This window comes from Salvelinus namaycush, chromosome 8 (assembly GCF_016432855.1).
Source record: "Salvelinus namaycush isolate Seneca chromosome 8, SaNama_1.0, whole genome shotgun sequence".
In the NCBI taxonomy this organism is placed as follows: Eukaryota; Metazoa; Chordata; class Actinopteri; order Salmoniformes; family Salmonidae; genus Salvelinus; species Salvelinus namaycush.
This window is the reverse complement of record NC_052314.1, coordinates 59,160,009-59,187,398: the sequence shown is the minus strand read 5'-3', so window position 1 is coordinate 59,187,398 and position 27,390 is coordinate 59,160,009. Positions and strand designations below refer to the sequence as shown.

Genomic DNA, 27,390 nt, shown 5'->3' with positions numbered 1-27,390 from the left:
AGAAGTAGTAAACGGAAGTAAGCGTTGACCAAGAACAATTTTCACGTTAGCGTTTTTAGTGTTGTTATTTAGACATTTATTAACACCATGGAACTTAAAATATGACCAATTGAACTGCACAGCATCACGTACTTACCACATATAGTCGTTAATTCGCGTTGGAGACAGGGCTTGGTTGATGATATCTAGCTAGGTGGTAACGTTAACTAACAATGGCCAATTGTGTGGGTTTTCACACTCAAATAGCCTCCATCATGGAGGTGCTAGCGAATGCAGCCGTGTCAGAGATCTGTAAACTCGTAGACGACGACTACGCAGTGTTTCGTCTGGAAGTAACTCAAAGCCAGAAAGAAAACAGGGGATTGCGGAGGAAACTACATCTACTGGAACTGAAGGTAGCACGGGAGCGCGCAGAGAGGACAACGCGAGAGCGCGTCGTCGCCAGTCGACCCAGTAGTGTCAAGATCCTCGACCGATACAGAGGAATGGCAAGAGGTACATTTTGTAACCAATTGGGTTAACACTTCGTCCGTTTTTGGATAGTATTAAATAGTTCCCCTGATTACTTAGCTATCTTGCTCAAAGACACAATATCATATTCTAACCAGTTTCTGAATGTCCTATGATTTAGTCATTGTAAACAATATGACGCAAATCAAATCAACTAATTTGTCACATGCACCGAATACAACAGGCTTAGACTTTACCGTGAAATGCTTACTTATGAGCCATTTCCCAAAAAGGCAGTTAAAAAGTAAATAGTAACACAATATAACAATAACGAGGCTATATATGCATGGAACATATCAATTGATCTAGAAATGGAATATCAAAAAGTTATTTAAAGTGTCACCTTACATCCTTGACAATTCTAGACATTGTCACTGGTGTATAATATACCATTGAGCATTGACAGAAGCTAACCTAACCACCTCTTTTCCCCCAATCACTCTCTCAGGTGAAGGACATCTCACTGGAAGCCACAAGAGCTTTGTGAAGCCAGCCGGACACAATACATGGAGAGAGAACCAACCAATCACTGTTGATGAGGGGAGTGGAACCTCAACCCAGCACGTTATTGTGATAGAGGTTAGTGTAATAGCGTTGCATAAAATATGAGTTACGTTGTAAATCAAATGTTTGGTTTATTTCAGAAAGGCTCCCCCTCAGCTATTCACTTGATTACATTGTCATTTATCTGCCATAGGGAAGCTTGTGAGACTTCCTTACGACATTGTTATCCAATTCAACTCATGAACCGGTAATAACCTCCTCTCTTCTTGCCAGGCTGCAGGTCCTGGGGTCAAGCAGGAGAGGACTAAAGGAGAGAAGGAGCCACGGCACAGCGGAGACATCCAGACTAGAGAGCCCCCTGTAGCCACGGAGGACCCCACCTCCGCCCCAGTGCCGTGTAGGACCCGACCCAGCGTCACCGAGGTCAGTGGAACGCCGAACACCGTCCTCAAGTCAGATACAGACACGGAGACTTTAACTGCAACACACAGGCTCTTACACACAGGATCTGACCACAGATCAGACCCAGAGAGACTGGGGCTCGGACCACTGGTCTGTCCTCCTGCTCCTGGTTCAGAGTACTTACCCGTATTTCACCAGAGCCAAAGAACGGTTCATTCCCGTGGAGATGGTGATGGTGACACGTTAGACACTGGTGGGGATGTTTCATCTTGTTCTTACGCAACAGAGATGGACCCTGACAACATGCCCTTGGGTTTAGACACACAGGCTGATCTGTCCAGAGGGGACTGGAACCATTACAGTAGTAGTGGATATTCTGAAGGGTGCCTAAATAAGAAAGGGGAGGTTATAGTTATAGATGAAGTGACTGTGAAAGTGGAGGGCAACTCTCCTCTGACCTTGAATGCAGATGAGACTCACTTAGGGGAAGGACACTCACAAGGCAGAGATTTCTTAGATTACAGGGAAAGCTTAGAGACAAATCCAAATGTCGCAACCCACTCCCCTTTACACACGCTCAGGGATCGGGACCCAGTGTCTACGTTGATGGGGCCTTCTGATTCACAGGGCTGCATCCTTTTCGATCAGGTATTGAACTCAAAGGACCAAAGGGCCAATGGGAGGGGAGGGGGAGCAACATCAGGCAGTAGTAAAGAGAAACGGTTCCTCTGCATGTTCTGTAACAAAGGCTTCAGCTGCCTCCAGAAGGTGGAGATCCACCAGAGGGTCCACACAGGGGTGAAACCCTTCAGCTGTACCCAGTGTCACATGTGTTTTGCTGAGGCTGGCAATCTGAAGAGGCACCAGAGGGTCCACACAGGGGAGAAACCCTTCAGCTGTACCCAGTGTCATATGCGCTTCTCCCACTCGTCCAGCATGAAGAGGCACCGGAGGGTCCACACAGGGGAGAAATATTAAAGCTGCCCCGAGTGTGAGAAGAGGTTTTCCCATCAGAACTAGCTGAAGATGCACATTTAGGTCCACATGGGAGAAAGGCTGTTCACCTCTACGCAATGTGGGAAGAGGTTCTCAGAGAGGAGCTACCTCAAGATACACCAGCAGAAAAACCATTCCACTAAATAGCTTATGATGTTTAGATCAAACCCTGCATTAAAGACAGATTCATTTTCAGTATTGTCAGCTGAAAAGATCCACAGATGCAATTGGAATGACGAGAGTGACAGATTTCAGTGTTGAATATCCCTGGGTAGAATATTGCATCCAGACATTGTATTGTATTTAAGCCTAAAAAGTCTGTTACATATTGTGTTTGTACTGTGTAGGCTATTTGATGTATATTACTTACATTCAACTACTTTATTTTTTCCCCCAAGACAATTTTTATGAGAAAATGATTGCAGTTTAAATTTTGGCCTGTCCTGACTAAAATAAATGTTGGTCGCCCGAGAGTCGTCTGTTCTTTCAACAATCGATTGGTAGAAATTTTAAACATATTTTTCAATATATATATAGTGTTTTAATAAAATCAACTGTATGTACTAGATTGTGTGATGCTTTAAAGGGGAATTGCACCTGCTGATTTGGCCTTGTTTTTTGGCTTGCTCCTCAAGAAATGCTGGTGGCCATGACAGAAGCCAAACGTGAGTTGGCTTGGGTGTGTAGATTGATGTGGGTGTCAGAACCTTTCCCACAACTTTCCCCTCACTCAGTCACAACAAACAAACCAAGTTGAGCTCAATAACTGCAGGCAGATATAGAGAAGCTTTGAATAGATCATTAGCCTAAAGAGTAATATGAGAAGAATGCAATTGCTAAATTTATGTAGATATTCTAAAACAAATTGTTTTGATAACTTTCAAATGTAGTCACAGGTCCATGTAGACTAAACAACACTTTACATAATACCATAGAAGCACTGTTCTGCTGATATAACAATGTGAACTTATCATCTTTTATTGTCGTTCACCAGCCGATCTGCTAATATTGTGCCTATCTGCATTTTGTCTGGGGGTATTGGGGCTACCTTAGCAAACATGTCCGAGTAGCCATACCTTCCTGTGTGGTGTCCCTTTCACAACAGGAGATCCCTGATCCTGGTTCAGAATACACAGGGTTCCTCCCTCCACATATTGTCTGATACCATTTAATAAAATAAATAAAAAGTAAAAGTTGTCTAGTAAAATGTTAATGCTGGGTGCCAGGTCTTTCTCCCTACAGAGACATCAGTATCAAGCCCGTCTGTCAGTCTGGACTTCATCACATCATCTTGCAATTCTCCATGTGCTGGCTCCATACATGTTTCTGTGAACACATACATAGTCACTGTTCTATTACTAATGGCAGTTAGGATAGGTAATATCTGACACACAAACGGGTATTATGTTGAAGTTTGAACAGGTCAGACTAAACCTACCTATTTCTGTTCTCTCTATTGATGACCGTTGGTGAGCAGGCAAGAGGTGAGGTCTTTTCCAGAGCCCCATTGATGAGCATAACAGCCTAGATCAGCTCCTGGCCCCTCATCAAAGGCACTGGTGGGTCACACACACACACACACTATCAATGGTGGTTATAAATAGCCTGGTCCTGGTGGAACCAACTGGATCGCTTTGTTCACCTTTCTACTTCACTTCAAATATCAAATGTGAAGTGAAATAGAACGGTACAAAGGGATCAGGCTGGATCCACCAGGCTAGGTTATGCCCTGGACATTATATGCATCTAAGAAGTAAAAAAAATAAGCAACAAATAATGTCAGTTTAAATAAAATATGTTTCACAATTGGGTTATCTGTACAGATGAGAAGCCTGTGAACGCTGTTGCCGTCGACAGGTGAAGGTTGCTGGCTGGATACTTGCCAACATGCTAGCTATATTTTAAAGACTTGTTACTGAGTTTTGAACACTTGTCAAACTACTTCACTACCTGTTCATTGATTAATTGGTGACAACTTGATCAAGCTTATGAATATGTAAAACTTAAAAAAGGTACTTGTGGTTCTCAGCAACTTGAACCAGCACTGAAATGTAAGCAGTGGGGTTAAGGTCTTCCCCCTCACTGCTCTTTTCCTCAGGTTGAAGCATATCCCTAACATCCAGACAGATGTCAAGAACTTGGGAACCTCCCAGCCACCAGGATAATTATCTTGTTCTTGGAGTTTATTCACAAGGTTAGATAGAAATAGATCCACCTATGTTATTCTCTATCATGCAGAATTGTAGCTAAACTTGTAAGTTGGGAAGCTCATTCAATATTACAGACGTGGGTTATTTTCTGACGGACAGCACAACACAGGCCTAGCCCCCCCCCCCCCCCCCCCCCCCAAATACAACCTTCCCATTGAAAACCATTGACATCCATGTCTGATTGGAATTATGATTACTGTACTCACGCCGACTCATGCCCTCTCCTCCCTCTAAAAGTCAAGTCTCCCAGACCCTTATAGTCCTCATTCGACAATGTCAATGTTAACTCTTGCTCTCTCAAGAGCATTCAGTACCTCTATCCATCTCTCTACAGGTTCTACAGAGAGAATATTCCAAGGACCGCCAGAGCCTTCTGACCAATTATCTGCGATCTCGCCAGAGCACAGAGAAGCAAGGTCCGCTGGTGGTAATATACTTTATGCTCTATGTAAACCCCCTTCACTATGGCTGTCTGTCTCTGTGTGATGACATACTGTAGCATATAATCCAGGGCCACTGGTTGGATTGGATTTACTGTACTCACTCCAACTCATGCCCTCTCCCTCTAAAAGTCTCCCAGACTTTTATAAAAACGAACGTGGCCATCCCCCTGTCCCCAGGGGAGTCTGCTGGGCCATGGAACTCTAGAGCAGCACAGCAAAACACCTGCCACCATGTTGTCAGCTATCAGCAGACAGTTCCCTGAGGAAGGATGCAACCATCAAGGCTTTAAGAGGGACAAATTAAAGGGGATGACCACCAAATGCAATAAAGTTTTGTATAAACTACTCATGTTCATTTTTTAATAGGTTACAAAACCATAACTGTTTTAGCCTGTACTCATTTTTACTAACTACTATGGTAACAAACATCTGACAACATGCAGACTTTCTCCATCAAGATAGCACTTGGCGCTTCTGATTCAAAGAGGTCTAAAAATCAATGCAAGTCCCATATCCAGGGTGAATAAATTATTCTTCATGTATAAAAGATCACACAGGTGTGCCAACTAAAATATATATCCCAGACAAGCCTGAAGTATAGGACAAATAGGCTGTGTTTAGACAGGCAGCCCAAGTCAGATTATTTTTTCACCAATTGGTCTTTTGACCAATCAGATCAGCGCTGAAAAAGATCTGATGTGAAAAGATCTGGGATTGGTCAAAAGACCAATAAGTGGAAAAATATCAGGATTGGGCTGCCTGTGAACGCAGCCAGAGGCAAGTGAATATAAGTCTGTTCTTGTGTTCGTAGAAGTTTGTAAGAATTTTAGTGGTTACATACAGTACATGTTAAATGGCTACGAGACATAAGGAGACTCTTGCTGTAATCAAAGGGAAGGTACTGCTGAAGGCCCCAGTATTCAGTCAGGCAGCTTGAAGCATATGTCACCATCCGGGCCCTTGTCACAGCATGCAGAGACCTGATGGGGAGATGACAATAAATACATTATGTAACTTTCATCACCAAAGTCGTGTTAGCATTTACTGCACGTTTCTGAACAAACCAACCATTTTGTTAGTGCCATTGATATAAATGGGCAATTCAAAGCAATTTAGTTTAGTTTATTAATTAGACCATTTAAAAAAAACAAGCACACATAAAACTTAAAAGCCATATATGCACATGAATAAAATTGAGGATAACACACAAAGTCTGGGACTTATTTCCATTGTGGTCCTCTTGAGACAAGATGGCTAGACAAGATCAAACACAGTATGGCAGTGAAATAAAACACAAACATAGAAGAAGAACATCTATCTCATTGCAGTTACATCATATGGGTTATTCATATGGAGAATAGAGAAGACAAACATATTTTTACTTTATTTTTTAAAGCTGTCCAGAGAGGACGTTGTTTTTATAGGCAGAGGCAACTCATTCCATTCTGAGGCTCCAGTATACAAGAAAGTACCTTTCCCAGCATTACTCCTGAACCTGTATAAGCACACATCAGCAACACCTGATCTGGTGCTGTGATTGTGTGCATCCCTAACACGAGGAAAGTAATCACTTAGATATCTGGGCGCAGGACCATAAATACTCCTGTAAAACAAACCTAGTCTAATCTGGGACACCCTAGCCTCAACAGGCAGCCAGTTTAGTTCCTGAAAGCAGCTCCTGCCTATGTGAATACGTGGACTCACCTTCAATACTACCCTGATCAGCTTATTCTGGGCTATCTGGAGCTTCCCCTTCATAAGTTTAGATAAGCCCCCAAACCAGGAAGTACTAGCATAGTCAAAATGCAATGAGTTCATATGCATTGACTAATACCTCTAGGGTCCTGTGGTGGCCTGGCAGCATGCTGCTTTCTAGTGATCTTACTCCTGCTCCACCTGAAATGCAATAACAAAAACATGAAAAACAATATGCCCAGTCAGTCAGTAAGTTGGCTAATTAAACACTCATGTAATGTGCCCACCAGGCAAATGATACCCAACCAATACAGCCTAGTAGTCTATTTGCAGTGAAATTGGGAGGGGCATTTTTCTTTACAACTTTTCAGTCACTAATTAATCATTAAAACAGGCAGTGGAATGAAGTAGTTTGACAAGTGTTCAAAAGTAACAAGTCTTTAAAATATAGCTAACAAATATATAGTTTTTATTTTCTAGAAACCTAGCTAACATTAGCTACACTTCAGTGATGGTGGTAGTTAGTTAGCTAGCTTTCCCCCAGTACTTTCAATTTAGCTAGATCGCTAGCTAAGTAATGGAATTTATATCAACTTCACCAATCAGATGGTTCACTAGCAAATATATCCGGTTTCCCCTTGCATCTAAAGCTGCCTGATAAAGCTTGCCAGTTGATAGTAAAGCTAGGATGAATGTCAGAGGCCAGCTAGCTAACCCAATAGCGGCTGTCAATGCAATGGCTGGTCTGGAGTTCGTCACAAATGTACCATTATATTTCACATGATAAGCTTTTAGTCGACTCCCACTTTGGAAAGGTACAGGTGGGGAGACTCCTGTCTTACCAGCAGCCTTTAATCACAACGCGACACATAGTTCACCATAAGGAGACACCACCATTCCCTTCACTGCCTATGGATGGCTACAGAATAGAGAGCAACTTTCAAGGCTGCACATGTGTGTTCTGTGAAGACGACCAGCTTCACATAGTCTCTTCAGGTGAGAGAATACATAAAGACCCAGTGGTGTTCGCACTAATTGGAGAGAAGGGTGACTGATACATGCAAAAGTTCTTAGGCAGGAAAGACTAAATAACAAGGGGCGGGCTCCTTTGTCTTTCAATTAATGAAAGGGAAACAAAACGAATCTGTCTGCAATTAATAAAGAAAATATTTTAAATAATACTTACATTTTTCTGTTCTCTTGTCACTGTAAATAAAAACTCTATAACATTGTTTGGCGTATAAGCAGAGGTGTTTATTATCAATAAATGGACTACAGGATGTTAGACAATGTGGATGGTCACAGCAAAAAAAGGGAAGATGCAATGCAGTAGTAGCTCATTGCTCCTTGGCCCATGCCTTCACAAGAGGCCCACACTGGTAGTTTTGTGAGAAGGCAAGCCACAGTCCAGATGCAGTTGATGCTTCCCATCAGTGACATGACGATCTCTTGGACAGGGTAGTTATTCCACTGGAATAGCAAAGGTACTGCTCCCTTCTTCAGACGTCGAAGCCCACTAGAAGGTTCAATGAAATCTTAATTTCCTAACTTTCAATAAAGATGCCGCAACAACTAATAACGTTAACGTCATTAGCACTAACGTTAGCTAGGTACTGGTAGCTAACGTTTGCTAGCTAAAGAGACAAAAAAAGACAGAACATATTAAAATTACAAAAATCACTAACAACAGATAAACAGAATTTTCAACAAGAATGATACAAAAAACGCTATAGAAATATGATTACTGCCCTCCCAAGCAAAAAGGCAGTAACTGCTCATAGAGTGGAACTGAGAATGGCTTCAAAGTTTTTTAATTGTCCAGCCAAATTAATTATAGGGTGAACATTGGAGATGTAATGATCTGTTGCCTTACTATGAGTACATTTTTTATTAATGTTGACCCTGACCTCTGACATGACTTTTGACCCTTAAAACGGCAGTTACTGCCTTCTTCCTTGGCATGATATGTTATAAATTGCAGGGTAATACCAAAGCAAAGAGCAGTATCTGCCATTTTCATTTGTTAGTTTACTATACTTCTCATTTATGCTATTAATACAAGAGCAGTGTAACTACTGACAGTGTAACAGAGTTGAAGCTGCATCCTTTGTGTGTCTTCCACTAAGATACCAGTTGCATTTACATAGAGATGTAGGTTCTGCATTAGTCACATTACATGCTGTGTTTGACAAGTAGCCCATGTCTTGTTATAAGAATAAATGTGAAAAGCAGCACTGAAATTGTTTGAATTACATGAAACGATTACCTGTCTTGTAATATATAATGATGGAACATGATCGAAGTATGATGTAGGGTAATACAATTATTTTTTAAATGACCATGAGATTGCTAATAAAAACATTTTATTTGTATTTTTTGGGGGTGCAGTTATCCACCCAATACACTGCATGCTTGACATCTCTCTCACTCTCCAGTGCTGTTACGTAAAATGAAATAATCTCATCTGCCTTCCGACCAGCTGTTCCTTCATGCCATACCACTGAGATTGTTTTCTTCTTCTTTTGAGACTTCTTTCCAATGGTGGCGAATGTCTCGTGATAGGCAACGATTCTTCTTGTGAACAATGCTGTTTCCACACCTGGCATGCGAGGGAGCATGATGACTTTTTGCATATCAACGCTCCTCACAGACCAGTCCTCAGGCCAATCTTTCTGTGCATCAGCCTGGTAATGGCTTCTGCTCTGCCCTGCAGACTTATGTTCCTCATATTTTCTACATTGCATGCAGTCGGGGTTGGTGATGGTGAATTCAGGTGCTGCATGGCTGTTGTCTTGGCAGGCTTGGGTTTCCATGGCCTCATTCTCCCTGTGCTCCATCTTCAGATGATGACCCTGCACCAAAGAGAGCTCGCACTCCTCTCCAAGCTTCACAAAGCTGATGTTCCTTCCCTTTACCGCCTTGCTATAGGTTTCATAACCGCAGCTGGCATCTTTGTTCTTCTCCTTGTAGTCATTATGCATGAACCGAATATTGACGTCACTAGGGAGGTAGAGGCGATGTGAGGCATGCTCTCGTCTGTAGTGGCTGATTTGGGGATGGAAGGACTCAATGTGTTGCAGGATTGGATTCATGTTCAATTTGCTCACTGAAGCTTTCTTTCCCCTCTGATCCTTTGGTGGAATCAGTTTGGTGGTGATTGACTTGCCCATCATTGTGACAATCAACCTGTCATTTTTGGGGTGGTAGCCCAATGTTGTCAGAAAAAACACTTTGCACACCTGTTGTGCAGAACCGCTCTGGTTTGGAAGATGGTACAGAAATGACCTGCTGCGTCGACTGTCAGCACCAACAGTGACATTTTTCTTAGATTGCTGTGCCACCATGTGGAAGATCCATGTCCTCTTCATCTCCCAATACTTTTCCCATATTTCCTTTCGCCTAACCTCTGAAATATTCTGAGTACATTGCCTCTTGCATTTGGGACCACATGGCTTACCCATTGGTGGAATCTTGGATTTCTTGTTTGATAGGTGTTCTGTAGTTGTGTCCACGGGCTCAGCTGCCACTTGTGCTGGAACATCCAACTCTGAAGGTGGATGATAATCTTCATCATCAACATCATTGGCAATTGATTTCTCTTCTGATAGACTGATGTCTAAGGAGTCAGAGACCACCTACTGGTTCTCTATTTCTTCAAATAGTGTTGACACTGTGACTTCAGTTAAAGGGGGTAGATCAGGAATCTTTGTTGGAATGTGGCCCTCAAACTCAACTGAAATAAATAGAGCAAATAATCAGGGACATGCATCCTAACGATTCTATTCTGTCATGGATGATAATAATTAATACTGACATTTTCTGGTGTGCAAACATATGATCATAATCCTTTTCAGTTATTCTATAATATAGGATATAATCAATGTTGATTTTATCTTGTGCAAACATTATCTTAATAATTTTCACTGCCATAACTCAGTTAATCTATTAATTTCATACCTGCTCCCAAAAAGGCTCTTACATTTTAATTTTTATTTACAAATACAAAAAAATTGCTTGGATGGACATTGACAGGAATAAAACCTAGTATTGACGTGGTTGTACTGTCCTAATATACCCTCACATGGCAACTTTGATCCGCATAGATACTAATCATCTAGACCACAGGGATTGGTGGAAATCATGCAAAACAGTTTTTCCGCATTCATGTAATGATGACACTGAAGCAGACACATTGAGCACACGTTTGGCATGTCAAAACTTGTTGTACTAATTACATATGCCACCAACAAAGGTGATGGATACAATTTGGGATTTTAACTTTCCTGACCAGGACAGTCACGCAAAACTGGAATATAAAAGAAAACCAGAAACCCCGAACATGTGAGTAGATATATTATTAATGAGCTAGCAATGCTATGTGTGCGCTCATCCGGAAAACGAGTATGCGTGGCTTTTGACAATTCAGTATGGGGTGCACGTCCAACTGACCGTCAGCTGGCTAGGGATCGTGTGTGTGGTGTAACGTTACGGATTCAAATAACCCATTGAATGTCAGAATAAAACTATAAGGATTATATTAATTCTAGGTATAATAGATTGAAGCTAGTATAAACTGCTGATCGTCTCTTATGGGAACATGTAGCACAAATCTATTGCTTCATGCTAATGCTAGCTAGGTAGGTTTTGACGTTTTGGTAGGGGCGCGTCAGTTTTAGCTAGGTGGCTGTCACTGGCTAGAAATCGTGTGTATGGTGTACTGATTCAAAGAAACCATCAGATTAAATTTCAGAATATAATTCATTATATGGCTAATAGATTGACGTTAGTATCAATTGCAGATCTCTTATGAGAGCAGGTAGCATTGTTAGTCTGCTCGCTAGCTAATTCATTTTGATGTCAGATCTACTTAGCTAGCTAGTTCTTACCAGTGTCTGGATGTCGGCGTTTCAGAGCAAGTTCAACCATCATTTCCCCCCGGGAATGCTGTGCCATGGTGTTGTATCCCTAGATTAGCTATGTGTGTGTAGCTGTCAGTCAGTGTCATACAGGTTCGATTGCATCCCTATCAGAATAAAATGATACAAAGGTAAAACGCAGTAACTGCAGCCAAGGGCAGGTTGAAACCAAGCTAAAAAAGGCAGTAAGTTCAGTTACTGCCATTTACCTTGGTTTCACAGTAACGTTTTGCAGTTACTGCTAATACGACCCACATTTTCTCCAAAACACAATACAATAGAGGCAGGATACTTGTCCACATGATTAAGCATGCATTTAATGTAACATAAATGACTAACTCGTTTTCGACCAAATGAGCAGTTACTGCCTTTTTGCTTGGGAGGGCAGATTAATATACTGAGGTAATGATAAAACGAGCGACTTCGAGACTAGTATGCTAAAATCAGGATGACAGGAAGCTGTGTGTCGGGTAGGAAGTGGCTGTTGCTACGTTGTGCAAAAGGTCTATTAGTCTTATTTATAATATAATTAGCATTACCGTAGTTCAAAGAGCAACCCGCACCCTTCTTTTAATCACGCCCCAAGACGCCCGCCAATGAAATCATTTCTCATCCGTGTGGAAGGGAAGTAAACAGTGACCAAGAACAATTTCACGATAGCGTCTTTATTATTGTTATTTACACATTTATTAACACAGGACTTGGTTGATATATGTTACGTTATTTAGGTAACGCTAGATAGCTTCTAACGTTAGCTAGCTAACAATGGATATGGGTTTTCACACTCAAATGGCCTCCATCATGGAGGTGCTAGCGAATGCAGCCGTGGCAGAGATCTGTAAACTCGTAGACGACGATTATGCAGTGTTTCGTTTGGAAATATCTCAAAGCCAAAATGAAAACAGGGCATTGCGGAGGAAACTACAGCTACTAGAATTGAAGGTAGCACGGGAGCGCGCAGAGAGGACTATCAGAGAACGCGTCATCGCCAGTCGTCCGAGTAGTGACAAGATCCTCGACCGATACAGAGGAATGGCAAGAGGTACATTTTGTCCCGTTCCCCTCTGCGCATGTTTAGATAGTATGCAATAATTCCCCTGATTACAACTTAGTTATCGTTCAAGAAGTTATGAGAAGTGTTACCTAACATGCAGTGTCAATAGTGTACAATATAGCATTGACAGTACCTAACCACCTATTTTTCCCACAATAACTCTCAGGTGAAGGACATCTCACTGGAGGCCACAAGAGCTTTGTGAAGCCAGCAGGACACAATATCTGGAGTGATGACCAACCAATCACTGTTGATGAGGGGAGTGGAACCTCAACCCAGAAAGTTATCGTGATAGAGGTTAGTGTAATAGTATTACATCAAATTACAGTACATCAAATGTGACCAGTTTATTTCAGAAAGGCTCCCCTCAGCTATTCACTTCCTTACATGTAACATCCTCATTTATCTGCCAGAGGAGCTTGTGAGACTTCCTTACTACATTGTTATCCAATTAAACTCATGTACCGGTAATAACCTCCTCTCTTCTTGTCAGTCTGCAGATACAGAGGCTGCAGGTCCTGGAGGATTGTCTCTGGTCAAGCAGGAGAGGACTGAAGCAGAGGACCCACAGCACAGCAGAGACATCCAGACTGGAGCAACGTCTGGAGTGGCGCCCCCTGTAGCCACAGAGGACCTATCAACTGCCGCTGCGCCTCAACCCAGGACCCGACGCAGCATTACGGAGGTCAGTGGAATGCCAAACGCCATCCTCAAGTCAGAGACTTTAACTGTAACACAAAGGCTTTTACACACAGTACCTGACCGCAGGTCAGACCCAGAGAGACTGGGGTTGGGGAGACTGGGCTGTCCTCCTGCTCCCGGCTCAGAGTATTTTCTTTATGGTAGCCCGACGACTGTTCATTCCCATGAGGACTCAGGTGACGCGTTAGAGACTGTCAGTGATCCGTCTTGTTCTTACACTACAGAGATGGAACCTGGCAACATGCCCTTAGGTTTAGAGAGACCCACTGATCTGTCTAGAGGGGACTGGAACCGGTACAGTAGTAGTGTATACTCTGAAGGGTGCCTAGATAAGAAAGAGGAAGGTCTGGTCGTAGATGAAGTGACTGTGAAAGTGGAGGGCGACGTTCCTCCCACATGGAAGACAGATAATCACCTAGGAGACGGACACTCACAGGGCAGAGATTTCTTAGATTACAATGAAAGCTTAGAGGCAAATCCAAACGTTGCGACCCACTCCCCGTTACACGCGTGCAGGGATCGCGACCCAGTGTGTACGTTTATGGGGCATTCCGATTCACACGGTCACGTCCTTTTCAATCAGTTATTGAACTCAAACAGCAGGGCTGGAGCCCAGGCGCAGGGAGGGGGAGCAACATCAGGCAATAGTAAAGATAAACGGTTTCTCTGCATGTTCTGTAACAAAGGCTTCAGCAGCCCCCAGAAGGTGAAGATCCACCAGAGGGTCCACACAGGGGTGAAACCCTTCAGCTGTACCCAGTGTCACATGTGCTTTGCCCAGGCTAGTGACCTGAAGAGGCACCAGAAGGTCCACACGGGGGAAAAACCGTTTGGCTGCCACCTGTGCCAGGCCAGTTTCTCCCACTCGTTCAACCTGAAGAGGCATCAGAGGGTCCACACAGGGATGAACCATACAGCCGCCCCCAGTGTGAGAAGAGGTTCTCCCACCAGCACCAACTGAAGATCCACACGGGAGAGAGGCCGTTCGCCTGTACGCACTGGGGGAAGAGGTTCTCAGAGAGGAGCTACCTCAGGATACACCAGCATAATTATCGCTTTTGCCCTCAGAACAGCCACAATTCTTCAGGGCATGGACTCTACAATGTGTAAAAATGTTTCTTTGCAGGACAAGGATTGTCCTGACTTTCAAGAATGCCTGAATTGTTTCACCTTTGCTTTTCTGGTTGGCTGCAAGTTTCACCATCCAATTATTTCAGATCTACAGGAGTGCAAGTTTCACCATGGCACGGACCGCGATGATACATTGGCACATGAGTGTTATTAGTATATGGCAAATATGAGTCAATTATTGCATTCTATCCATGTGGGCTTTCGTAGACTACCTGAGACATGAAACAGATAGGTGTCGCCAATTTGTTAATGCGCAATTTGCCTAAATGGGTAATGGAAACATTTCAACCACTACATTTTTATTTGACACTGTAGGTTTTAGCGATTAAAAAAAAAATAATAATAATAAGTGTGACAATTGGTCCAGCTGTTTTTATTGACACAAGATAGTTAAATGGAAACGCACCCTAGCAGGCAGTTGTCGCATCTACTTTCTATGCTAACATTCTAAATGTCGACCAAAAAAAATTACTGGACAAGTTAATGGAAACACTCGCTATGTCACAGAAAGAACAGGTGTTCCTAATGTTTGTACACTCGGTGTATAAGCCTAAAAAGTCTGTTACATAATGTGTTTGTACTGTGTAGGCTATATGATGTTCACAAGTGCCTGTTTCATGACTTCCTTTCAACTACTTCATTTTTTTCCTCTCAAGACAATTTTAATGAGGAAATGAATGCAGTTTATCAAGTTTATGCAAATCTTTAGTTGAGATGTGCATGTGTGCTTTTCATATGGTTTATTTAAAACTTGTTTGTTTAATAAACAGTTGGACTTTTAATTTTAACTTTCATTGAGACTCTTTTTAATATACATCACATCTGATCTCACCCTATTCTGCATATACCCAACTGCACTTTATAACCAATATACACTTACTAAATATAACTACACTTACCCACACACTAACAAACACCTACTGCCTACGTCAAAATAGTTAGTCAGGTTTGTCTGATGATAACATTTGACTTATCATAGTTGACTTATTTGAACCCACATAATTGTTAAATCCATCATGGTGGACATAAATATGAAGTTCTATTGTAACTACAGTATAGGACTCAAGTGTAGTGGGGATGGGTTAACACTCTGGGTCAATACTTGCAAACACAGAGGTTATAAAGTACTTAAGTAAAAATACTTAAGTACTACTTAAGTATTTTTTGGGGCGTTATCTGTACTTTACTATTTATATTTTTGACAACTTTTACTTCACTACATTCCTAAAGAAATTATGTACTTTTTACATTTTGAATGCTTAGCATGAGAAGAAAATTGTCAAATTCACACACTTATCAAGAGAACATCCCTGGTCATCCCTACTGCCTCTGACCTGGCGGACTCACTAAACACAAATGCTTCATTTGTAAATGATGTCTGAGTGTTTGAGTGTGCCCCTGGCTATCTGTAGATTAAAAACCAATAACATTTATCTCATTTGGATTTCTTAATATAAGGAATTTTAAATGATTTATACTTTTATTTTTGGAGTTACATTTACTTTTGATACATAAGTATATTTAAAACCAAATACTTTTACTCAAGTAGTATCTTGCCGGGTGACTTTTACTTGAGTCATTTTCTATTAAAGGTATCTTTACTTTTACTCAAGAATGACAGTTGGGTAATTTTTACAACACTGTGCAAACATAACTCGTTTAAATTTACATGGTTGCTTATCTGGCACAAAATATGTATCAGCCAATTAAAATCGTAAATTGACTTGCACGTGACAGAACGCTAAATTGGTCCCATAACATGGCACACGTTTGGCCCTATGCTAACCTCAATAGGTTGCACTGATTATATCCTGTCACAAATTCTTCATCAGCATATCAAAGACTTTATATCCACCAACCAATATTATTTCTTAAAATAGGTCAACCCTGGCAACTAGATATTTTAAACCTTCAAAATCAAGGTTTACTTTTGTTCAGTTGGTCTGTAACAAAATGTTGTGTGCCAATATTGCATTGACGCATCCTTGAAGAGGTTACTGGCAACTACTGATGTTAGACTACATTTTCACGGTTTTGGCATATGACAAAATTCATGTTTTTGTTTCTGTTTCACACACACCCTTCCACAAGAGGTCCTTACAACTTAAGTTTATCATACATCGTTTAAAAAAAGACTGTCAAATTTCAGTCATGTAGGCTACCATTATCACCATCACTTCTAGGCAGCACACACTGCTAAAGCGGTCGACTAAATCATTAGTGCACTTTCACCATGAGCACCCCTCGCATCAAGCTTTTTTGTTAGGAAAAAACTGTTCACTGCTGGACCTTAATGCTCGATTCAAAACGCATGTGACGAAGTGGATGATTATAATAATGCATAGCCTATACAACGTTATAGGTCTGCATGTAAGTGTAGTCTACATAAGAATATACTAATGACAGCGAAATGTCATCCTACATTAACTGTTGAATAAACATATTTAAAGGAACTGCAATACTGCCTCATCTGTAGGATGATAACGAGAATGCTACCTATAAGCCTATTTATTGTACACTAACGCTCATCCTCCTCGAGTCAGATAATACATATGTAACCATGTTTCCATCCACAGTTTGAGTAAAGTCATACTGTATATAAAAAAACAATGACAGCTGTGATGGAAACAGGAAGTTTCGGTAAAATGTTATAATTGCAGACAGATCATGTGTTCTTTCGACATGGTGGGATCTTTTGGGTTTGGTAAAATGTATTATGCGAGAAATGGAGGTGGAAACGCCTTTGTGTAAATATTGATATAATGACCATCATATCGAAGTAAACTTGGAGTCACGCAACAATATGGTTTATGGTCCTCCCACTACGACTCGGGAAACCATGCTGTTTTAAGCTACATATTAAATAAGTTATGATGAACTTCACAGGGGAGTGAAAGTTTACAGTATTGAGTTTGACGCGTCTTTCCAATAAATATCGAGTCTTATTCTGGTTACTTGATGATCGATGCTTGACCGCTATTTGACAAATACAAATACACTGCTCAAAAAAATAAAGGGAACACTAAAATAACACATCCTAGATCTGAATGAATGAAATATTCTTATTAAATACTTTTTTCTTTACATAGTTGAATGTGCTGACAACAAAATCACACAAAAATTATCAATGGAAATCAAATGTATCAACCCATGGAGGTCTGGATTTGGATTTGAAGGGTGTGTGTGAAATTAAAGTGGAAAACCACACTACAGGCTGATCCAACTTTGATGTAATGTCCTTAAAACAAGTCAAAATGAGGCTCAGTAGTGTGTGTGGCCTCCACGTGCCTGTATGACCTCCCTACAACGCCTGGGCATGCTCCTGATGAGGTGGCGGATGGTCTCCTGAGGGATCTCCTCCCAGACCTGGGCTAAAGCATCCGCCAACTCCTGGACAGTCTGTGGTGCAACGTGGCTTTGGTGGATGGAGCGAGACATGATGTCCCAGATGTGCTCAATTGAATTCAGGTCTGGGGAACGGGCGGGCCAGTCCATAGCATCAGTGCCTTCCTCTTGCAGGAACTGCTGACACACTCCAGCCACATGAGGTCTAGCATTGTCTTGCATTAGGAGGAACCCAGGGCCAACCGCACCAGCATATGGTCTCACAAGGGGTCTGAGGATCTCATCTCAGTACCTAATGGCAGTCAGGCTACCTCTGGCGAGCACATGGAGGGCTGTGCGGCCCCCAAAGAAATGCCACCCCACACCATGACTGACCCACCGCCAAACCGGTCATGCTGGAGGATGTTGCAGGCAGCAGAACGTTCTCCACGGCGTCTCCAGACTCTGTCACGTCTGTCACATGTGCTCAGTGTGAACCTGCTTTCATCTGTGAAGAGCACAGGGCGCCAGTGGCGAATTTGCCAATCTTGGTGTTCTCTGGCAAATGCCAAACGTCCTTCACGGTGTTGGGCTGTAAGCACAACCCCCACCTGTGGACGTCGGGCCCTCATACCACCCTCATGGAGTCTGTTTCTGACCGTTTGAGCAGACACATGCACATTTGTGGCCTGCTGGAGGTCATTTTGCAGGGCTCTGGTAGTGCTCCTCCTTGCACAAAGGCGGAGGTAGCGGTCCTGCTGCTGGGTTGTTGCCCTCCTACGGCCCCCTCCACGTCTCCTGATGTACTGGCCTGTCTCCTGGTAGCGCCTCCATGCTCTGGACACTACGCTGACAGACACAGCAAACCTTCTTGCCACAGCTCGCATTGATGTGCCATCCTGGATGAGCTGCACTACCTGAGCCACTTGTGTGGGTTGTGGACTCCGTCTCATGCTACCACTAGAGTGAAAGCACCGCCAGCATTCAAAAGTGACCAAAACATCAGCCAGGAAGCATAGGAACTGAGAAGTGGTCTGTGGTCACCACCTGCAGAACCACTCCTTTATTGGGGGTGTCTTGCTAATTGCCTATCATTTCCACCTGTTGTCTATTCCATTTGCACAACAGCATGTGAAATTTATTGTCAATCAGTGTTGCTTCCTAAGTGGACAGTTTGATTTCACAGAAGTGTGATTGACTTGGAGTTACATTGTGTTGTTTAAGTGTTCCCTTTATTTTTTTGAGCTGTGTATTCTCGCTCTTATCCATCATAATCTCATCATGTAGACTAGCCTACCCGAAACGTATCTGCCAGCTGTTGGCTAGAGCGCAGGTGCCAAGACCAGTAGGCACGTTTGCTATTTAACGTAACAGTTTGTGACAAAACCATCAGTAGAGTTGGAAACACATTGAACTTTAGATTTGTATTAGGTACATGAAAACTTAAGCGCTAAAGTACATTTTGTGTGCGCTATGTCATCACGCACTGATTTTTATCTGATACAAGTTAGTTTAGTGGAAACACCACTAGTTGGAAAATGTACATATTTTTATGCGAATTTTAAATATTCGCATGAAAATCTGTCACCAAATGGATGGAAACCTAGCTTGTGACAAAGCAGATGATTATCAAATTACATGTAAACATGTAGGTCTACACTGTGTACCCGTATGTCCATTTAATATAACCTATGCAATATGATTATTAGCCAATAGCAGTGTGTTTGTGCAAGGCTTAACAATTAATTCTTAATCTTAATTTTCAAGTTGTTGGCTGTAGGCATGTTCCTTTTCAACACACTAAGACATATGTAAATCTACATTTCAAAGAGGGGGGAAAACTAATGTGAGATTAATACACTTGCCACAATTTGCAACAATTATGTGGACTAGGCAATTTACACAGAGCGCAATTTGACCAGTCAGTCAAATACACGTGATAGTTGTTTTGATTAACAGAACTTGCGGTTGGAAGAACTTGTGCCAGGATATAATCAGTGAGGTTATCAAAGGGCTAATGTTTGCCATATTGTCTGATGGGACCAGCTACAATTTGGCGTTTGGTTACGTTCGCAAGTATGGACCCTCCATGTTGAAAGTGTTTATCTGTGTATATGTACCTGAGGGAGTGTATGTCTGTGTAATCTGTATCACCTGTCCCTTCCAGGAGGAGGAGGAGGGTCCAGAGGTGCTGCTGGTGAAGGATGAGGGGTGTGAGGAGGGTCTGGGGAGCTCTGAGGGGACCATGGTCATGGAGGACAACCAGACTACACCTTCTCCTGAACCCACAGAGGAACCAGCTGAGCAGCACAGGACCACACACACTGAGGTGAGCCCACTATGAACTAACATCTTAATGGTACTAGGTCAGGGCCTTTCCACAAAGTAGGAGTGCTGATCTCAGATCAGTTTGGCCTTTTAGATCATAATGAATAAGACTATATAGACAGGTGGGGGACCTGATCCTCAATCAGCACTTCTACTCTGAGACAGTTTGCGGATACATGCCCAGGTCTTGGTTAATTTGGTCTTAAGTTTGGGACCATGCCTTTCAATTATCAAACCATTAATTAAAGAGTGTCAAGTAATCAAATCAACTAACATATTTACATAATACTCATAGCAATCCCTCATTGCCCAATCAGAAGATGCTCCATAGCAGGGTGCTCATATCAGATTTCTTGATCCAACATCCTCTCACTCTGTATCTCTTACAGTCAGTAGACATGGAGGATGGGAAGCCTGATCTGCTGCTGGTCAAAGAGGAGATAATAGAAGATGGTCCAGAGAGCATTGATCTGCTGAGTGGACTAAAGATGGGAGAGCAAGGTAAGGGAGATATACATATAGCCTACATACAGTAATAGATCTTCAATGGGAATAGTTATGCACCTGACTATTGTTTTTTCTCCATTCATAAAATGAAATTAATATAACTTATGTTTACATAGAAAAACACATTCTAATGTATGAACTTAACCAGGTAATTGACAAACTCCATATACAGAGTTTTCTCTGCCATGTTTATAAATTATATTTTGTAACCTCTTCCTGCAGGTGGTTGGCTGGAAGCTAACAGAGGAGACTGGGTGACCATCTTGGATTCCCAGACTGGTATAGCTAAGGGCCCAGGGGACAACATCACCGAGCAGGCCAGGACCAGAGGCGACATAGTGGATGTCAGTGGATGGGAAAGCGTCCTCAACTCTGGGCTGGGGAACAACACTGTTAACCACAACCAGAAACAGAGAGTGGAACATAAAACAACATCTGAATTTAGTCTCCATGACAACAGACTGGCTGAGACCAGGGCGAGGCGTAGATTTGGTCAGCGGGGACGAGGTGTCCATATGAGAACAGACTCTGCGAGCGATGCTCCATCCTGCTCCTATAGTTGTGATTCAGAGAGACTGATGGTGTCTCAGGTTAACCCCCTAACAGGTGCTGCCTTCAGCCTGCCTTCTATAGGATCTATCAACTGGAACATGGACCCTGTGACAACACAGACACTCCCTGACCTTCGTCCTCCTCACACTCTCCTTATGTTAAACCAGACCTCAGACAATGCCAGTGCCTCAACACTAAATGGCAACACAAGCCCACTGACAAATGACAGTAGTAGTAATGCTATCAGTAGATCTGGTGGCAAAGAGAAGCGCTTCCCGTGTTTGTTCTGTGGGAAAGTCTTTCGTTTCTCTAAACAGGTGGAGATCCACCAGAGGATGCACACAGGAGAGAAACCGTTCGGCTGCCACCTGTGCCGGGCCAGTTTTTCACACTTGTCCAGCCTGAAGAGGCACCAGCGAGTTCACACAGGGGAGAAACTTTTCAGCTGCCTCCTGTGCAGGGCCAGTTTTTCACACTCCTCCAGCCTGAAGAGACACCAGAGGGTCCATACAGGGGAGAAACCCTACACCTGCTCTCAGTGTGAAAAGAGGTTCTCCCACCAGCACCATCTGAAGATGCACCTGAAGGTCCACACGGGAGAGGCTATTCACTTGTACGCACTGCGGGAAGAGGTTCTTCGAGAGGAGCTACCTGAGAATACACCAGCAGAAAATGTGCACGCCCCATGAATAGTGAAATGTAATGAAGTACTAGTTTTTGTAGTTCATTCTGTTGGTTTTGCATATAGAGTAACAACCTTGTCCTGCTTGATGCTGGTGTTTTATGAGGAAATTATAGTGCCTTAATGAATGTTTTCTTGACATTAAGTAGTAAAGATGTTGAATCTTTTTCAAGTCATTCTAAAATTGATTTTATCAAAGCGAGGGGACCATATTTACAGAAAAGTGTTACCATAGTGAGAAAAGTTATTCTACAATACATGTCACATGTACAATTTTGTGCAATAAAAGTATTGTACTTAAATACAAAATAGAATCTGTGCTGACTGACTTGGTTATTATTTCAGTCGATCCAAAACTTAATTCTTGAATCAACACATGGATTTATAAAAATAATAAACTCCAATGGCTCCATATTGTTAGAAATGTGATTGATTGTGGTTAACATTGTCACATGCGCCGAATACAATGCTTACTTACAAGCCCTTAATCAACAATGCAGTTAAGAAAACGCCCCAAAAAAGCAAGAGATAAATCCAATCAAAGTTGTCGTCACGTGCGACGAATACAACAGATGTAGACCTTACAGTGAAATCTAACCAACAGTTCGATTTTTAAGTAAAAAAATAGGTATTAGGTGAACAATAGATAAGTAAAGAAATAAAACCAGTAAAAAAAGAGTGAACTAACAGTAGTGAGGCTATATACGGGCACCGGTTAATCGGGGGGGGGGGGGTGGCCCTTGCCCTCACCCTCCGATCCAACAGGTCCCAGACGTGCTCAATGGGATTGAAATCCAGGCTCTTCGTTGGCCATGGCAGAACACTGACATTCCTGTCTTGCAGGAAATCCCGCACAGAACGAGCAGTATGGCTGGTGGCATTGTCATGCTGGAGGGTCATGTCAGGATGAGCCTGCAGGAAGGGTACCACATGAGGGAGGAGGATGTCTTCCCTGTAACGCACAGCGTTGAGATTGCCTGCAATGACAACAAGCTCAGTCCGATGATGCTGTGACACACTGCCCCAGAACATGATGGACACTCCACATCTAAATCGATCCCGCTCCAGAGTACAGGTCTCGGTGTAACGCTCATTCCTTCAACGATAAACGCGAATCAGACCATCACCCCCGGTGAGTCAAAACTGCAACTTGTCAGTGAAGAGCACTTTTTGTCAGTCCTGTCTGGTCCAGCCACGATGGATTTTTGCCCATAGGTGATGTTGTTGCCGGTGATGTCTGGTGAGGACCTACCTTACAACAGGCCTACAAGCCCTCAGTCCAGCCTCTCTCAGCATATTGTGGACAGTCTGAGCACTGATGGAGGGATTGTGCGTTCCTGGTGTAACTCGGGCAATTGTTGTTGCCATCCTGTACCTGTCCCGCAGGTGTGATGTTTGGATGTACCGATCCTGTGCAGGTGTCGTTACACATGGTCTGCCATTGCGAGGACGATCAGCTGTCCGCCTGTCTCCCTGTAGCACTGTCTTAGGCGTCTCACAGTACGGACATTGCAATTTATTTCCCTGGCCACATCTGCAGTCCTCATGCCTCTTTGCAGCATGCCTAAGGCACGTTCACGCAGATGAGCAGGGACCCTGGTCATCTTTCTTTTGGAGTTTTCAGTCCGTAGAAAGTTTTTATAACTGACCTTAATTTTCCTACTGTCTGTAAGATGTTTGTGTCTTAACGACCGTTCATTAATGTTCATGTTCATTAATTGTTTATGGTTCATTAAACAAGCATGGGAAACAGTGTTTAAACCCTTTACAATGAAGATCTGTGTTATTTGGATTTTTATGAATTATCTTTGAAAGATAGGGTCCTGAAAAAGGGATGTTTCTTTTTTTGCTGAGTTTATGATAAACAGAGAGTAGCAGTAGCGTAAAAGAGGGGGTGGTGGGTGGCGGGACACAATGCAGATCGTCCGGGTAGCCAATGTGCGGGGGCACCGGATAGTCGGGCTCATTGAGGTAGAATGTACATGAATGTATAGTTAAAGTGACTATGCATATATGATAAACAGAGAGTAGCAGCAGCGTATAAGAGGGGTTGGGGGGGCGAGACAATGCAAATAGTCCGGGTAGCCATTTGATTACTTGTTCAGGAGTCTTATGGCTTGCGGGTAAAAACTGTTGAGAAGCCTTTTGGTTCTAGACTTGGCGATCCGGTACAAGAACAACATAATAAAAGAGCAGCAAAATAACAATAGCGGGGGTACTGGTACAGAGTCAATGTGAGGGGGCACCAGTGTCGAGGTAATATGTACATGTAGGTAGAGTTATTAAAGTGACTATGCATAGATAATAACAGAGTAGCAGCAGTGTGTGTGGGGGGTGGCAATGCAAATAGTCTGAGTAGCCATTTGATTAGATTTTCAGGAGTCTTACGGCTTGGGGGCAGAAGCTGTTCAGAAGCCTCTTAGACCCAGACATGGCGCCCCGGTACCGCTTGCCATGCGGTAGCAGAGAGAACAGTCTACGACCAGGGCGGCTGGAGTCCTCAACAATTTCTAGGGCCTTCCTCCGACACTGCCTGGTACAGAGGTCCTGGATGGCAGGAAGCCTGGCCCCGGTGATGTACTGGGCCGTACGCACTACCCTCTGTAGTGCCTTGGGGTCGGAGGCCAAGCAGTTGCCATACCAGGCAGTGATGCAACCCGTCAGGATGCTCTCGATGGTGCAGCTGTAAAACCTTTTGAGGATCTGAAGACCCATGCCAAATCTTTTCAGTCTCCTGAGGGGGAATAGGTTTTGTCTTGCCTTCTTTATGACTGTCTTGGTGTGCTTGGACCATGTTAGTTTGTTGGTGATGTGGACGCCAAGGAACTTGAAGCTCTCAACCTGCTCCATTACAGCCCCGTTGATGAGAATGGGGGCGTGCTCTGTCATGTTAGTTGTTTCTGTGGACAGCAAAGAGTTTCTTAAATAAACCATTATGCTTTTCTGTTCAATTTGTCTTTACAGTCTGCATTCCATGAGGACCTGCTGACATCCGGTGTTGCTGGTGGGAGAGACTGGACCTCTGAAGCGGCTGGCACAAACCCTGGCCCCAAATCGGAATCCTGGATCCGGACCGAACCACGAGGGACAGAGACTCCACCACCACACAGAACACAACCAGTGGACAGGTGGACTGAACAACCTCAGTCTTGGTGGTCATCAGAGAGACAGAGACTCTAGCCGGAGATACAGTCAGCAACCAAGGCCCTTCTCTTCAGTCTCAGTGCAGGGATGAAGCAGGGCCTGGGGCTGATAGAGATAGACCCTCCTGTTCCTATGATACAAACACCACAGTATCCATGAACAGAGCAGGTCACTCTGTGATTCAGCCTTCACAGAGAGTGGGGGGTGACCCCCCCTGGTGGTAGTCTTTCAGGAAGTATGTCTTCTCCAATGCCTAGTGAATTGGTTCATAGAAGCTGGACCTGGGTCTAGCTTTCCTCATCTACCTCAGGGTTACAGACAGGGTCGATGTTCACCACAAGAGGTACCTAGCATATAACACAGCACACAATCCCAACAACACCCAAACAATGGCTAGAGGTCAAGGAAGGAGCTCAACGACTCCTGCTTCTACCTCCTCTGGTGTCATTGGGTCACAACATGGGAGGCCAAGCAGTGGGACAGACACCGACAAGTCATATGCCTGCTCCATGTTTTGGAAGCGCTTTACTGAGACGAACTATGTGAAGAAGCACCAGACCGTTCACACCATGGACGCCCATCATGTGCAAACTATGTTACATGAACTTCTCCTTCCTGAGTAGCCTTAACAGACATAGGGGAGAAATCGTAGCCGTGTGGCTTGAGATGTACACATGAGATAGCTGGGAACCATTCCCCATATGCATCGGTGTCACGTCTTTCCAGGTTATTTCACAGCTTGTTTCTAGCATAAAGCGCTGTTATACTGTAGATCACTTTATATAATATATATAGATTTAATTGCTTTCGAATCATCAACTATCAAGGGGTAGGCCTGTGCTTTTTGCCATTTTCTTTAATAAAACGTAGGCCTGTTTGACAGACGAAATTAGGCTAGAGGCTGCTATGTCCATCGATTTGTCAGTCAATTCCTCCACCCACCATGCACTCTTTAAATAGCCTTCCTTTGGGTCAGTGAAGGACGAAGCCTCTAATATACGGGGTATGAGAGGATATTGCATAGGAAGAAATAGGCTCCAACACAAAGACCTCCTGTTTTTAGTAAAGTCCAATTAAAATGAAGACAGGTGAAATGAATTATGCCTCCCCGAATTTGTCTACTTTCAGCACCATGAGCTGTCCATTTCCAATTGATTCAAGATTCAGCACCACAATGTAAGTCACTCTGATAACTCTGATAAATACATCATGGGCAAGAAACATATTGTTTTTAATAAAATCAATTATAGTAGTAGCAAGCTATCAAAGTTGAGCTCTGGTCCTCCTCATCTTCGCCCTCTCCTCAATTGAAATTCCGCACCCAGCGGAGAATCAGAAATGAGGAGCGGCGTGTCGCACACCGATATATAGCCTAATAAGCAACTAATTCTAAAACACTGAGAAATATTTAAATTTTATCAATTACATGACCCTCTCCTGGACTAGGTAAAAAAAAAAAATACTAAACCCTCCCCTTGACCAAAGTTGAAAAAGCATGACCCTCCCCCATTTTCCTCCAGGTAAACATTCTGTGAATTTCGATCTGTTCATTAGCACTAGCCTGCCAATTGCCCTAACTATTTTTAGCTTCTGTGTTAGCTAGCCTATGGGTTTTTGTTACATTGAATCTGTATGCCTCTTCTATAATTTGTTTTACTACTAGCCTGTATAAATTGTATGTACTGTTGTAGCCTATGTAACACAAGGGTGTTATTGTAGTGGTTTTGTACACCACCAGACCATATTTTAATGTCATCACTAATTACATGAATAGCATTGAAAGCTATATAAAGTACTGTCTGTCATTGAGAAAGAGGTTCATGTATTTGTGAATGTTTTTCATTGGAATGAATGTTAAGCAGGCATGTTTTATCCTATTTCACAGTGGGACCTGTTACACACGCCTAATGAAACAAGCTGTGCATCACCCAAAAAGCAGTTGCTTGCATTTGTAATTGAACCTCAACACACCTGTTGTAAAAATAAATGAAAGAGAATTGAAATACAGTAGCTACTTAGGTATGTTTAGGTGTGATCCATGCATTGATTGTATTTAGCTGACCCAAAGAACATGCTAGATGTATTTACTATTGAATTGAATTTATTTTGGGTAACAGACATAAAAAACAAAATGAACAGCATGGACCCAGAGGATATCACTTAAAAGTGGTCCTCCATGGTAAACAATAACACATATCATGATTAAAAGGCAAGACAAAATTACAAACAACCATAAATACATTGATTTATATTGACATCCTAAAAAGTGGCAATATTTACTCCACTTTTC

General features: G+C 42.8%; 1 pseudogene; it reads left to right on the top strand.

Annotated features, from left to right (window-relative positions):
* Positions 1-22,211, top strand: LOC120053022 (annotated as a pseudogene).
* The last annotated feature ends 5,179 nt before the right edge of the window (positions 22,212-27,390 follow it).